The sequence below is a fragment of the Notothenia rossii genome (assembly GCF_949606895.1).
Source record: "Notothenia rossii genome assembly, chromosome: 10".
Taxonomy (NCBI): Eukaryota; Metazoa; Chordata; class Actinopteri; order Perciformes; family Nototheniidae; genus Notothenia; species Notothenia rossii.
In genome coordinates this window covers 42,682,744-42,696,564 of record NC_136908.1, presented here as the reverse complement: position 1 = coordinate 42,696,564, position 13,821 = coordinate 42,682,744, and positions in this window count along the sequence as shown.

Below are 13,821 nucleotides of genomic sequence, written 5' to 3'. Positions count from 1 at the left end.
AATGAGATGCGCTGTCATCCTCTCATACTGACACCTGACATCACACATACACACGTCGGAAGAGCCGGGACGAAAGTAACACGGACGAAAGTAACACGGACGAAAGTAACACGGGACGAAAGTAACGGAGCGATTTTATCCGAGCCCAAACAACTTTGACCGTCCAAATTATGTCAGAATTATCAGCATTCAACACTTAACAGACCTACTAAATATCAGGTTTAACTGTCAGAGTAGTGTTGTCACGATACCAACATTTTGTTTTGATACCAAGTCAACAGTGGCGGCCGGCCCATAGGGGCGCTAGGGGCGCCGCCCCCCCTCTTCCCACATGTTTGATTTTCATTAAAATTAAAAATTCATAAAATATATATTTCCAAAAATATTTTTTTTTATTTGTATTTGTTTTTTTAAAGAACAAGGTAAATATGATATTGTTGGTATCAGTAAAATGTATACAATAAAATCTCGTTTAAAATTGTTTTACGATGTCTAAAGTTACTGATAACTCACATGTTTCCTGCCTGGCCGCAGCATTACCCTCTCTCGTCCGGGCGGTAGAAAGGAGCCCTCAGCCAGAGCAGCTGCAGCCACAAGCTGACTGTTGCTATCTGTAAACTATGCCGCCGAAACATAATTTCAGCCAATCATCGTCGTCAGATCTGATGCTCAAAGGGCGCCCTTTCAGCGCCCTGACCTGTGAGTTTTTAGACTCGTATCCAAGGTGACGCTACAGTAGGGGATGGCTGCTTCTGCAGGTGTAGACTCCGGTGCTAGTGGATCGCCGGAGCTGTAGATTAACATTTGCATGCTTATTGTAGTTGTAAGGGCAATGCCTGTGGCACATGGAGCATATGTTTGGGCTGGACCTGTATTTTACAGAAAGAGTGATCAGAGGGTCGAGTTGTCGATTCTTGTTCAGTTTTCATCTTCCTCACCCTCTCAGACTTTGAGTTGCGCGCGCTGCTAAAGAGACGCGCTACCATGGGAAACCACACAATGGTGTAGCTGTATTAAAGTCCGAGTGGAAACAGTGGTGAGTAAATCTGATTTTGTCAGAAATCGGGAGAAATGCGGGAGTCTCCGCGAAAATCGGGAGGGTTGGCAAGTATGACACACACACACACACACACACACACACACACACCACACACACACACACCACACACACACACACACACACACCCACCCACACACACACACACACACACACCACCACATTGTTCGTATTTAGTCTCCTGATTTTAAATGCCCTAGTATGGTTTTGTCACCATTTCCATAGCCCCACCAAAAATATTTTCCACCAGCCGCCACTGCAAGTCAAGAATTGCGATTCCGATTCTTTTTCGATACTTTTCTTAAAAAAAGGAAACAGTCTTAAATGTAATTATTGTGCTCTATTTCACACCAGAACCATAACCATAACACAAACTTTTAAGCAATGAGAACAATAAATAAAATAAATGACAGAATTCGTATTGAATAAAATTAATACATTTCTTACAGACAGTCTCGTGGTGTCCGTAGGCTTGCCCTCATGTCAGAGATATAGCTAAAATATCAAAATGTCACTTCTGGCGTCTTTTTTGTCAACAAGCCGAGCGCAGCGGCAGTTGCACTCCCACTTGCAGCCATGCTTCTCGTTTTCTGCCATGCTCTGGCAGCTAGCGCGTGCACAACGAGGGGAGGCACTTGAGCGTGCTTGAGAGGGGAGGGACTGCAGGCACGGCTGCAGTGCAGGGAGTGGAAGCAGAGCGCTGAACACACACGGCTCTTATTAAATCTGCGCTTTCTCACCGGAGTACTTCCCCCCCGTCATTCTTAAAGTACCGATACTAATGAAACGGAGGAATCGTAACGTTTTTAACGGCAGGGTATCGCGGTACCTTTTAAGTATCGGTACACCCAGGGGCGTAGCTGGGGGGGGGAGGTTAGGATGATTCCAAGGGCCCAGCACTGGGGGGGGGGGGGGGGGGGGGCCCAGAGAACACTATTATTATCTTTTTATTAATATGGTTTTATTATTATCCTAAAGTAAGTTAATGTAAATGACTCAAAAGTATAATTGCCTGTATTAAAAAAAAAAAGGCCCAAAAGAAACAAACAGGTGCTTGTTACTCTGTTTGACAGAATGACCACCCCTCCCTTCATTCATTGCATGGTATGGGCGCCTGAGCAATGGAGCAAGCGGAGCAGGTGCATCCCCACAATTGACCTTGGGGGAGCAAACGTGTGCTTTTGCACCCCCACTTTTTGATCATATGAAAAATATGACATTTCCCCCCCAATATATCACTGTAAACATAAGTGTGTAATTTCAATCGAATTAATAATACGCAATGAAAGAACTTGTGCTGATTATAGACACTTAATAGCGAGTTTTTAAGTTTCCAAAGATTGTGACCCCCCCCCGCATTTCGCTCACAATGGTTTGATCAACTGCCTCCCACCCACAGCAGTCCTGATGCAGGTAGGCTGAGTGTAAATCACCGCGAACAGTCTGTCATTGGTGGCAGACCTTTTCAGTAAGTTGTTCAAACAAAGAATATGTTAGACATGTCTTTACTTCTACCACTCAATACAATAAAACACATTTATAATCATCACCTTCTCTTCATTTTCGCTGCATTGAATTACAGGTCACTCTTTATGTTAGCTAGCGGTTAGCTGACGTTTGCTAGCTAGCTAGTAACATCAACCAGTGTGTGTGTTTGACTAGCTAGCTACCTGGTAGATCGAAGCCCATTAGAGTTTGAGTTTATTAGGATCCCCATTAGCTGTTGCATGACAACAACTAGTCTTCCTGGGGTCCACACAAAACATAAAACATTGCATTCGACAAGACTTTTACAGAACAGTAAATACAAAATAAAAAACTTTTCCGAAGTCCATTTTCCTTCAAGCATTGACTTTCATATTTTCCATCATATACCACTTATTTTCTGATTTCATTTCATTGGAAAGAAAATAATGATAATAAAATAAGAATAAAGTACTTATATCTATCTGCATTTACAGATGCCAGCCTTCAATTCTCTTAAGGTACAACTACCTGAAATGAAAATAAAAGAAGAATGAATTATAGAATGATAGAAGATAATATGATAGAAGCCCATCTCCTACTGTAACTAACCTGCACACTGTGTGTGTGTGTGTGTGTGTGTGTGTGTGTGTGTGTGTGTGTGTGTGTGTGTGTGTGTGTGTGTGTGTGTGTGTGTGTGTGTGTGTGTGTGTGTGTGTGTGTGTGTGTGTGTGTGTGTGTGTGTGTGTGTGTGTGTGTGTGTGTGTGTGTGTGTGTGTGTGTGTAGCCAGCCAGCCAACCAGGTAGAACATGGCAGAAAAAATAAAAAATCATGTATTCAACCCAGTTCAGTGTATTCATACGTGTATTGCTCTCCTGTGTAGAATGATGTGGTGGTGACAGTGCAGACTCAGGGAGGAGGCAGAGAAGGAGAGAAAGAGACACAAGAGTTACAGGTAATGGAAATATCAGTCAGCTTAAAGTGTAGGATAACATAACAAATTAAGACACAAATACTTGGATAATATATTCCCCCCTCTCTCCCTTTCTTTACAGAGTAGCATAAAGATTGTGTATTCAAACCAGTTCAGTGTACTCATAAGTGTATTGCTCTCCTTAATGTAGAATGATGTGGTGACTGTGCAGACTCAGGGAGGAGGCAGAGGAAGTGAGAAAGAGACCTAGGATAACATCCCTAGTCAAAAAATGCTATAGGAATCTCTATACGTTTTTGGAACCCTATAGGAATCCTTTAGGATCCCATAGGATTTTGAGACAGTTCTGTGCTCTATATTGCAGGAAATTGCACGTACAGGTGTTCATTAAATTAAAACAATTCTGCCATGGAGGTGGTCGTGCCTGACCCACTCCAAACCACCCCTTGCCTGCCAGTTACTAATCTTGCACCCCCACTTTCAACTATAACTAGGCGGCACAGCAGTGCACCAGCAGCTTGCAGCTTGAACAGACTGACAGGAAAATGTCCTCTACAGCTCATGAATCAGGAGCTCAGAAACGAAAGAAAAAACGTCAGCAAGAGGAAAATAATAAAAGAGGTCGACAGATAGTCACCAAGTATTTTCACAAGAAAGGTATTTATTCACAGAACTTGTTTTGAAGCCCATAACAGCTTAGCCAACATTTTGTGGCTGACGTTAGCTACCTGTTGCTATCAAAAATTAGATGAGTGTCGATGAGCCCAGTGAATTTGTATCCAGCAGCTATGCCCTTTTGCTATGGCTAGCTAACCTAACCTGTATAATGTTACATGCTAATCACATCTGCTCTAATGCACAGATGCGGCTTCAGGATCAGTACCCCTTCCCTCAGGCCGGTTCCCAGTTGAAGGAGAGGGAGGTAAAGCAGCAGGGCTTGGGGTTAACAAACAGATTTTAAATATGCTTACCATGCATTGAATACAACTTTAGGTAATATTCACATTTAGTTACTCTAGTTCTTCCAGTAATTGCAATACCATTGACCACTGGCACATTAAATTGAGGTTGTTACAGTAGCTATAGCTAGATTTGAGCAATTGAAAAATATCTATACAAATGATTATTATTATTATTATTATTATTATTATTATTATTATTATTACAATTAAGAGATAGCTCGAGCTGTACTGTGTTATTACTATTATAGGGCATTTTATAAATTATGTACACTATGGATACTCTAGAGCCAGGGCCTTCGAGCAAGGCAGCCAACGAGGAGAGCAGAGGTGAAGAGGCAGAGGTACCAGTACAAGAAGAGGTCGAGGACCATGAAAGCAGCACAGATGAGGAGGAAGCAGCTATGGACAGTCAATGTCAGGGACAAAGTGAGGCTCCGACACAGGATGCCACAGATACTGAGCCACCTGTAGTGGTGTCTGAGGTAGAAGATCTGCTATCACTTGACCCAGGGTTGTTCCCAGCTAGGATGAGTGACAAGGACAGGGCAACTATTGTAAAGAAATTAGCAATGCGAGAAACAGATCAAGAAATTCCACATGATTCAAAGGGAAAGAGATTTCCAGATTACTTGAAATACACCAAAGCAGATAAGGGTAGGGGAAAAGTGAAAAGGGACTGGTTGATTCACAGTGAAAGTGCAAATGCACTGTTCTGCATACCATGTGTTCTTTTCTCCAAGGAGCAAAAAATACCCTCTCTTAGTGCTTTGAGTAGTGACCAGGGATACAAGATGTGTGACGTCGAGTGGCGTCGCATGTATGATAAATTCCCAAGCCATGAAACAAGTAGGAATCACAGGGACTGTTATTTGCGATGGAAACACCTACAGTGTTCGGTTATGACTGCATGTGGCGTTGATCATCAGTTGCAGAGAGAGCTACAGTCTGAAATTGAGAAAAACAAAGCTATCTTGCAGAGACTCCTTGATGTCACTCTGCACTTGGCAACGAGGAATTTAGCTTTCCGAGGTAAAACGCATGCTTTGGGCGATGTCCACAATGGAAATTTTGTAGGTACGCTAGAACTTTTGTCACGATATGATCCACTCTTGAAAGACCACTTAGACAAAATCAGGACATCCAAAAAAGGAAGCCAGCTAACTCATTATCTGAGCCCAGACATCCAGAACGAGTTTATTGAATTGTGTGGGGGAAAGGTTTTAAAAACCATTCTGACGGAAAGGGAGGATGCCATATACTATGGAATCATTTGTGATGCAACGCCTGACATTTCCCACACCGAGCAAAATGTTGTGCTCATAAGATATGTACATTATAATGAAGACACAGGCGAATGGGAGATCACTGAAAGATTTATTGAATTCAAAGATTTCAACGGAAAAACAGGATGTGAAATAGCAGGCATGATGGAGAGTGTGCTTCTGGATCTAGGGATAGACATTAGTGATTGCAGGGGGCAAGGGTATGATAATGGGGCGAATATGTCAGGGAAAATCAAGGGAGTCCAAGCACAAATACTGAAAAAGAATAATCTTGCTACTTTCTCACCTTGTGCCTCCCACACGTTGAATCTGGTAGGCGTGCATGCTGCAGAATCGAGCCCTGAAGTATCCAACTTTTTTGGTTACATTAACCGCCTCTACACATTTGTAAGTGCCAGTCCATCTCGTTGGTCTATATACAAAAAGAAAACAGGTTGCTCTGTACATAGGCTATCTGACACTCGCTGGAGTGCGAGAATTGATGCTGTGAAACCTGTAGCAAAGCACCTACCTGGTGTCATTGAAGCCCTTGCTACCATACTGAGCTCATGCAGTCTCACAGGTGAGGCCAGATCTGAAGCTGTTGGTCTGAGGAACTACCTCATGTCATTTGATGCCATTGTCCTTCTCACCATTTGGGTGAAAGTATTGCAATCTATTGATGACAGAAATGTGATACTCCAGTCAGGGAAAATCTCAATAGAGGTGGAGGCAGGTAATGTTGCTGCACTAAGAGATGAGATGCAGACTCTCAGAAATGGATGGGATGCTATTCTGTCTGAGGCATCAATGGTAGCTAAGGAAATGGAGGTTCCACCTCATTTCAAAAAAGAACTTTGCCGTGAGAGGAGGAGGAAGAGGTTTCATGATGAAACTGCTGAAGGAACAGGTCAGGAGGATAGGCCAGAAACAACATTCCGTAACACTGTGTTTCTCACTGCCATGGACCAGATCATAAGTGACTTGGACACTCGGTTCCAAACAACAGCAAATATTGTTGAAGAATTTGCTGCCATACTTAAAATTGGGAAGTTGAGTGACAGTGTCATGGCTTCTGTGTGTCAGCCACTGAGGGAGAAATACTCACAGGATCTCACAGATCAGTTTGAGAGTGAGATAAGGCATCTCAATAAAATATTTTCTGCCACTTTCCCCCCTGATTGTAGCTCTCTTGATCTACTGAATGCAATATACAAGATGGAACTCCAGAGCATTTTTGGAGACGTTTGCATTGCCCTCAGAATTTTCTTGACGCTCCCAGTTACCGTAGCTGGTGGTGAAAGATCATTTAGTAAGTTGAAACTTATCAAGAGCTATTTAAGATCTACCATGTCGCAAGAGAGGTTGAACAGCCTTGCAATGTTATCGATTGAAAGCAAGCTGGCTCTGTCACTTGATTTCAAAGAGCTCGTAAAAGATTTTGCCACCAAGAAGGTCCGGCGATTGGCGTTCGGGATTTAGGAATAAAAATCCAGTCTATGACAGGATTGTGGGATGTTTCCCTATAGTAAGCTGACAGGCTACAGCCCACATTGTGAACAATTACTATCTGATGCATAGTCCTCTCGCACTACATTTTTCATTGTTTGCTGTAAGTGTGTTCATGTCCTGAGAGTTTATTGTTTTATAATTATGTTCAAATCTTCAGTTAATTTATACTTTTGTCCTTGTGTTGTTCAAATCTTAATTTAATAAGTCAAAGAATGTTGAGATTTTTTGTTTGTTCATTCCTGTATTGGGTGTAATTTTCAATTAAATAGACAGAAGATAAAGTTGATAGTCAGTGCATGTTGATTTCTTGCAGTCCATTACAGTTCATTAACTTCAACAGGGTTTTCGAGGTTGGGTTTCATCGTGTCGTTTTGGGGGTGGACGCAAGGTTCTGACCCCACCAGTATCCAAGAATCCTGAATTGTCCCCACCAATAACTCAACACTTGTCACTCGCGCCTCCTCGAATTACTTGCGCGTGTAACAGGTAGGGCTTTAGCACTCTGCTGAGAAAGGCAGCAACCCGGCCGCTACAGCAAAAAAGCTAGTGCTCTGCCCGCGACAGTTCAAAATCTGCTTCGTAAAAGGTATATCCAAGCAGGGAACGATTGTATACTACAGAGCACATCAAAATGTAAGTGTCTGTCAACCTAATAGTGTGCTTGAGTAGACTATTTGTGTTGGAGATGGGATTACAGAGAGACAGGACAAGTAACAGCTTTTGTATGTTGAGTATCAGAAAACATTGTCACAAGAATAGGGGAAAATATGCCTAGCTAGTGCAACTCAAGGTTGTTTGGTAGACTATTGCATTGGTCCATTCATTGAAGATGAACGCAATGCGACATCCTGAACTGGTGCTGAACTGCTGATCCGAATGTATAGGTAAAAACCATATTATGCGTTTTCATCAATAAATAAATGGCCACATTTTTTTTAGCGTGCGCGCTAATGCGCACTCGCATGGATTGGGGGCCCACAAATAGATTCTTTCATGGGGCCCAGAATTTCCAGCTACGCCCCTGGGTACACCGTGCAACACTAGTCAGGAGTCAGTGTCTCTCCCCCAAACTCACACATAAAATTCTATATGAACTGAAGAGCCGCATTAAACTAGGCAAAGAGCCGCATGCGGCTCGAGAGCCGCGGGTTGGCCACCCCTGTTCTATAGCATAACAATCTTAATCATTACCATTTTAAATGTCATCATTATAATAATTAAAGCAAAACTTTTGAACTCAAATAAATGATAATACAAATGTATATTTAAAATATAAAGTAATAAAACACACCCTCCCATATTTTGATATGCAGTTACAGGTTTTACTGCTACAGCCATACAGGGTTGGATATGACGAAGCAACAACCACGAGGTGTTGTCAAAAACTGCAATAATTCATAATAATAATAATAATAATACATGAGACTTGTATAGCGCTTTTCAGGAAACTCAAAGACGCTTTGACAAAAAAACTAAAACAAAGAAAAATAGAAAAATAGATAAACAAAACAGAAAATAGGGGGGGGGGGGGTCAGTGGTTGAATGCATAAAATGCCCTCAACTGATGTTGAAGTTCATCAAATATTAATTAACTGAACATTTATTTTTAAAATTCACATATTTTATTTATATTGAGTGTTAAATGTAACTAGGAGTGTGAACACCTTTAGTGACATATCTTGCCGTCCATGGATGTATAATGAGACCTGGATACAGCGTTGGAGTCGGACCCCCGTTCTTTCCTATAAAAGTCACTAAAAGCACATGAAGCCAAAAATGGACTGACATTCGTAAAGTGCCTGGATGATCCAGGTTCTTGGCCCAAAGAACTCTTGAATTTTCCTTAAATTCCTAATACGGGCTATAAAAGTGCAGTTTTTATGTTTCACACTAAAAAAGTTGTACTTATTAAATACAGCTTCTCTATAGCACTTTCAGTAGAAGAGTACTTTAACTCATTTTTCTCATTATGTGAGTTTAAACCACTTAAGTGTCTGGACACTGACCTGTTTTTCCAACAGGCGCTGTTTCACCTTTCAGCTATTTACTTTCTGTTTACATCATTATGGTTTGTTTGGGAATTGCGTGATTCTTTAGAGCCATTATGAGCAGTGTGAGTCACTTCCCTTTAAACAGTGCACTCAGCTGTTAACTCAGCCTCATGCTTAAGCTTCTGTTAGCTACACTCACAGTGCAAAAACTGTTAGATGGAAATGTATGATGACTTAATAATAATAATAATGATAGACAACATGGGTGTCACAATATACTGCATTTTAAATGTGGATATTTAAAATATAATGAGTAGCATGTTATGAACATACTATGGAAGAGGATAAGTACCAAATGTGAAATTAGTTTTGAGACCTTTAATCTCAGAATTCATATTTTTATCTCAGAATTATTTTTCTCAGAATATATTAAATTAGAATACTGAATTATTTCTCAAAATTATAACTTTAATGTCAGAACTCAAATGTTTTAATTTAGTTTTGGCCAGACCTAAAAAAACGTTTCACATGTGGAAGAGTATAGCTCTTCTGTAATTCTGTAAATAATACAGTTCCTCTTAAATCGTGTAAGTGTATTTCAAGGTTCAAGGTTCTTTATTTGTCAAACGAACATAGCTACAGTGTAGTTATGTCGATGAAAATCTTGTGTCACAGGCTTCTCCAACAGAGCGACACAAAACACAGATAAACAGAAAAATATAGTGCAAGTAAATAGTAAATACATTTGCATTTTCATTCATTTAACAAAGTGAAACATTAATTTGACTAAAGGAAAAACATTTTTAAATGTAATAGTGAGATAACTTTGTTATGGTAAATTGTTACAACCATGATTATCTTGGAGTGAAAATCTGATACCGTTGTAAAGTCATGACTCTACAGTCCGCGCTGGTGTTTCCTCAGTCTTTCACCACACAGGTTGTGTGCAGGACATGGTGGTTTTTAGTGGCATTTAAAGTACATCTTGGTTATTACTCTTTTTTGGCTCTGTAATACTGTTACACTGCATGTTACGACGACACATAATAAAGAGATTGTTAAATTATTATTCAAAGACAACAACCGTGTTTACGATGTTAATGCTTTACTCTCATCTGACACTTTGAGAGATTAAATATATTTAATAGTGTGCCGTCTGAGCTCACTTGACAAATGAATGGGTTTAGTTGCGGTGGAACAGCTTTTATGTGGGTTCCATCAATGTTTGTTCTTGTCACCCATTAAAGGGACCCCCCTGTTTATTGGGCCACACTAACAATCACAGTCACCCTCTCCTCTATTAAACATTTTTAAAAAGACTTTGTTTTGGGACCGTTCACATTCTTACTCAGTTTGCCGTTAATTGTTTTCCTACTATGTTTTCTTGTTCAGCTTTTAGAGAGGGTTCTTTTATCAACGCTCCAAGGCATTATTTTCGAGTGAAAGCGCTAACCATTTTAAACACATGATTTAACTTTTTCCTAAGACTTCACACTTGTCACTTTGTAGATCAAAATGTCTTAATCTCCATTTGTTCTTTCCATCGCATGCTTTATTGTTCAGTGATACAGCATACATTAGCATTTTAGGCAGACTAGTGCACAATTTACACAACTAGAAAGGTGATGAAGTGTAGTTGTACGGTGGCGGACAGTTGCAAATGTGTTCCAATGCCACCAAACATTTCCACACAATGCAGATATTAAAAATAAGGCTCTCAAACGATTAACATTTTTAATCAGATTAATCACAGCTTAAAAATGAATTAATCATGATTAATCACCATTCGAACTATGTCCAAAATATCCCATTTCTTTATGTATATTGTTGTGGGAATGGAAAGATAAATGAAAGAAGGCGGATATATCCATTTAACATACAGTAGCCTATGTATGTATGTTTATTATAACATTGTTCTGTGTGTCAAAATGAAAGACAGCCCACACACCTATCAATCATCAAACCTTTGGGTCTTATTTCATTACGTGTTGTTTTCTATCAACACAGGGGGGGGGGGACCGACTCTGTCGTCCGGTGATCTAACCGCCTTCTGGAAAAGCTTCACAAGTACGTCGGTACGCAAATGCGCTTTGTGACACAAGTGACGGTACGCATTTCAAATTGTTGCCGCGCCTGCCTACCAGTTATGTGCACCTAGTACTACAGCAAAAGTATTCTCCTTCGGGACTTCCTGCAACAACACCACGCCGTTATCTTGATTCTGATTGGCCAGAAGACATTATCAAATATGTTCTATTGAGAAGACGATCACTACGTGACAAAGGTTTTCAAAACCGTTTCTAGTCTTCTGTATTTCCAGACAAGTGGCTACTGAAATCAATTTTACTTACTGCTGTCCGTGCAATTCTTGGCGCGAGTTGGCGGACTTTATTTTGCTTACTTTAACATCATTTTTCATGGAGGGGCTAAGCCATTTCTTGGTATGGGTGTAGCCTACCCCAGCCATACCCTGGCGCTGCCACTGGTGGGATGTATGGGGCGGGCCATTCTGCATATGCGTTAAATGCGTTAAATATTTTAACGCAATTAATTCAAAAAATTAATTACCGCCGTTAACGCGATAATTTTTACAGCATTAATTAAAAACAAATGTGCCAAAACAAATGAAGAAACATCTTCACCAACTTGCACAGCTTTTATTAAATGATGCATATACTTAATTGTGCCGGAAGTTCAAAACACAATAGAAACCAGGGGACACTCAAAGTTCCTCACACAGCTGGGACCGGAGCGCTTGGTGACGTTTGGGGATGATACAGTTCCCCAACTGTCTCTGTTTGAAAAGACTATGTTAGCTTGCTAGCTTAAAGCAGATCTGCAATTATACCGGAAGGAATCATGTGATCCCATTTTTTAAATGAGCCGATATTCATATTCTGTGCAAACTGTAAAGTCCACTGAGACAAATGTAAAATGGGTGATATTGGGCGATATAAATACACTTTAATTGATTGATACAATATTTGAGGTAAGTTTCTAACAACAGAGACAGTTGTCTAACTTTATTAGATTCAGTTGACAAATATGACATGTGGGGTACCTCAAGGCTCCATCTTGGGGCCACTTCTCTTTAACATCAACATGCTACCACTGGCTCAGATAATGAAAAACAACAAAATAAGTTACCATAGATATGAGGATGACAGATACATTTACATAACCATTTCACCAGGAGACTATGCTCCAATTCAAACACTGAGTAAGTGCATTGAACAAATCAATGACTGGATGTGTCAGAACTTTCTCCAATTAAACAAAGATAAAACTGAGGTAATGGTTTTTGGAGCCAAGGCAGAACGTATAAAAGTTAGCGCCGAGCTTCAGTCTGCAATATTCAAAACAACAGATAAAGCCAGAAATCTAGGTGTAGTCATGGACTCTGACCTGAGTTTCAACAGTCACGTTAAAACAGTTACTAAATCAGCTTACTATCACCTAAAGAACATATCTAGGATTAAAAAACTAATGTCACAGTAGGATTTGGAAAAACTTGTCCATGCTTTTATCTTCAGTAGACTGGACTACTGTAATGGTGTCTTCAAAGGTCTCACAAAAAAATCTATTAGAAAGCTGTAGCTGGTTCAGAACGCTGCTGCTCCAGTCCTCACTAAAACTAAGAAAGTGGATCACATCACTCCTGTTCTGAAGTCTTTACACTGGCTTCCTGTGTGTCAAAGAATAGATTTCAAAACACTGCTGCTGGTTTATAAAGCTTTGAATGGTTTAGGCCCAAAATACATTTCTGACCTACTGCTATATTATGAACCATCCAGATCTCTCAGGTCTTCAGGGACTGCTCAGCTTTCTGTCCCCAGAGTCAGAACTAAACATGGTAAAGCAGCGTTCAGTTATTATGCTCCAAATATCTGGAACAAACTCCCAGAAACCTGCGGGTCCGCTGCAACTGGTTTTACTTTTAAATCCAGGCTAATGACTGTTTTTAAATGCCATTTTCTTAATGTCTTTCATATTTGTAATTCACTTTGAATTGCCTTGTGTTGAAAGGTGCTATATAAACTTGCCTTGCCTTGCCTTGCCTTGCCTTGCCTTGCCTTGCCTTGCCTTGCCTTGCCTTGCCTTGCCTTGCCTTGCCTTGCCTTGCCTTGCCTTGCCTTGCCACCGTAATCATCAGACAACCACAAATACATTTCTACTAAACTTTAGAGTGAGTTGATGACCTTTAAACACGCTAAGTTCACTTGCACTTTAGTAAAGCAAAACAGGGTGACAGGTTGAAACCTCAGAGGGATACTCTGTTTCCTGGTTCCTCTATCTGGTTTCTCTTTTTCATGATCTGTTCCCACCACAGTGTCGCACCGGGATGAAACCAGTGAGCGTGGTGGTGATGAGTGAGTGGAAGCTCTGGACTGTATCATTATGCATCTTAGATATGGAGTTCTGACAGTGTGCCCCTCTTTCCATGACATGATGGAATATATCTCACAAAGCTGTGCATCAACAAAGACAAAGAAAAGAGCATCGCCTACAGAGATATCACCCAGTCAAAAGGGAAAGACACCAGAACCAATGATAGGGGGAGAAATAAATAAATGAGGGTATTAGAGGCTACTACTCAGGAGGAACTAGTTGTTTCCGTCCCAGGTATTAGTGTCACAC